Source organism: Sciurus carolinensis (genome assembly GCF_902686445.1).
Source record: "Sciurus carolinensis chromosome 14 unlocalized genomic scaffold, mSciCar1.2 SUPER_4_x, whole genome shotgun sequence".
Classification (NCBI taxonomy): domain Eukaryota; kingdom Metazoa; phylum Chordata; class Mammalia; order Rodentia; family Sciuridae; genus Sciurus; species Sciurus carolinensis.
Genome location: NW_025920103.1, coordinates 245831 through 248626, shown reverse-complemented (window position 1 = coordinate 248626; position 2796 = coordinate 245831). Strand labels below are relative to the sequence as shown.

The 2796-nt window shown below is 46.2% G+C and overlaps 1 pseudogene; it reads left to right on the top strand.

The window, feature by feature from the left end:
• The first annotated feature begins 1652 nt into the window (after nucleotides 1-1652).
• On the top strand, nucleotides 1653-2502 carry LOC124973069 (upstream-binding protein 1-like; annotated as a pseudogene).
• The last annotated feature ends 294 nt before the right edge of the window (nucleotides 2503-2796 follow it).

Below are 2796 nucleotides of genomic sequence, written 5' to 3'. Positions count from 1 at the left end.
GTCAAATTTGTATTGAAAGGCAGAAGAAAGATAACAGTTAAAATACATTGAGAGCAAAGAATAAGCTGGACGAGATAGTTCATCACACATGACCCCAGTAATAAAGATCACCTGTGATGACTGACAGAGGGAGAGACACAGGGACAAGAGACTGGAACCAAGCACCAGGAAGAAACCCAGAGAATTGTGTCAGCTAGCTTTGCACAAAGCCAAGAGAATAATTCAGTGAAACAAGGGTGACAGGTCAGCAATGGTGCAGGGAAAGCAGGTATCATCCACTGGCAAAAAGGAAATGAGGTAAGTCTCAAAATTTTACAAAAATTACAATGAACTGTGGACCTGAAAGAAAACTCAACACTCTAGGATGCATAGGGTCTTGGTCAGCTTCTCATTACTGTGACCAAAATACTTGACAAGAACAACTCAGAGGAGCAGAGGTTTATTCAGATTTATGGAATCTGTGCATGGTCATCCATATACTGCATGGTGGATGGGCATGAAATGAGAAAGAAGCTCAGCTCTTGGATAGGAGAAAGTAGGGAAAGAGAGACACACAGTAAGGGTCTTACAGTGTGCAAACCCACACCCTGGAACCCATTTCCTCCAGACCACCCCCACCTGCTTGTCATTCTCAACATCTCACAGTAAGTCCATTGAAGTAATTATTTTAATTTTTATATTTTTCCAATACTGTGTATGGAACCCAAGTCCTTACACATGCCGGGCAGGTGCTCTACCACTGAGTTATAACCTACATTGCTCCACTCATATTATTAATCTACTACATGGGTGAAACCACTGATGAGGTTAGAGTCTTTCTAATTCAGTTTTTTACCTCTGAACACTGCTACACTTACACCTGAGCTTTGAGGGACATTCTGGATCCAACCACAACATTTAGGAAAACAAAACTAAACTAAATGAAGAAATCTTTGGGACATAGGGTTAATGAAATCATTCCCAGATTTGCCCAAAAAAGTGCAATTTAGAGGCTGGGATTGTGGCTCAGTGGTAGAGCATTTGCATAGCCCATGTGAGACACTGGGTTCAATTCTCAGCACCGCATAAAAAAATAAATAAAATAAAGGCATCATGTCCATCTGCAACCAAATATTTTTAAAAAATGCATGTAGAGGCCGGATCCCTACTGAAGCCAGCGTCCGGGCCAGTGGAGCGGCATCAACAGGGTTGGCTGGGGCGAAGGGGCGCTAGAGCCTGGGTGGGCCGGCTAAGGGCCCGGGGGTCTAGGCCCGGTAGAGGGTGACGGGCGTGCCTGTCGTCGGAGCAGGTTGCGCTCCCGTGCCTGCGCAGTCCAGCGGGGAAACGACCCGGGGCCCCTGGGCATTGCGGGCGGCGGCGGCTGTATCGTGAGTGCTGCCGCAGGCGGTGGTGGCAGCGGCTTGAGGAGCGGGACCTGTGTCCGCGGGAGGAAGGCGCTGCAGGCGGTGGGGTCTCTCCCTCTGCAACTGCTTGCTGGCTTGCTGTGCCCTGCCAGCTGGGCCTCGGCCGCCTCCCAGGGTGCCGCTGGTGACCATTCGCAGCGCCGCCAAAGTCTTCACCCTCGCCCTGTCCCAGGACGCGCCCGCGGAACTCGGGCCCCTTCGCCCCGAACGTGAAGACCACGCTGCGCGGGGCGGCAGCGAGGCTGGAAGATGGCCTGGGTACTCAAGATGGACGAGGTGACAGAGTCTGGGCTGGTGCACAACTTCGATGCCAGCCTCTCAGGCATCGGGCAGGAGCTGAGCGCCGGTGCCTACAGCATGAGTAATGTGTTGGCATTGCCCATTTTCTAGCAGGAAGATCCCAGTCTTCCATTGGATGGTGAAACCGAAACAACCACATTTCGGTATGTGATGTGTGCTGCCACATCATCAGCAGTAAAACTGCATGATGGAACACTCACTCACTAAAACCAAGGTCAGTCTTATGAAATTCGGATGTTGGATAATCGGAAAATGGAAGATATGCCTGAGATCAGTGGAAAATTGGTAAAGAGCATCATAAGGGTTTTATTCCATCACAGATGGCTACAATATACAGAGCATCAGCAACTGGAAGGTTGGAAATGGAATCGCCCAGGAGACAGACTTCTTGATTTAGATATTCCAATGTCTGTGGGAATAATTGACACAAGGACAAATCCAAGTCAGTTAAACGCAGTTGAATTTCTGTGGAACCCCGCAAAACGCACATCTGCTTTTATTCAGGTACACTGCATCAGCACAGAATTTACTCCATGGAAACATGGTGGTGAAAAGGGAGGACCTTTCAGGGATCAGGTTGATACCTTTAAGCAGAATGAAAATGGAGAATACACAGATCATCTTCACTTGGGGATTAGGTTGCCAAATTAAAGTTTTTAAGCCTAAATATGCGGACAGAAAACAAAAAACTAACCGAGAAAAGATGGAAAAGAGAACAGCTCATGAAAAAGAAAAGTATCAACCATCCTATGATACCACAATCCTCACAGAGATGAGGCTTTTACTTTCTGTATTTTAAATAGTTATTTTTAATATAATTATCATTTTTGTGTAATAAAAAATTGTTTGTTTTCTCTTGTGTAAAAAAATTAAAAAATTAAAAAATTAAAAATGCATGTAGAAAAGGAAAGATTAATAAACTGATAAACTTCTGCTCAGTGAAAGTCCTGGTTCAGTGAATAAAAAGACATGTATCAGACTGAGTGAAAATGCAAGCTTGGTGGGGTGGTCATGCCTGACATCTCAAAAACTAGGGAGACAGAAACAGGAGGATCACCCCTCAACCTCAACTCAAGGCCAATCTCAGCAAATT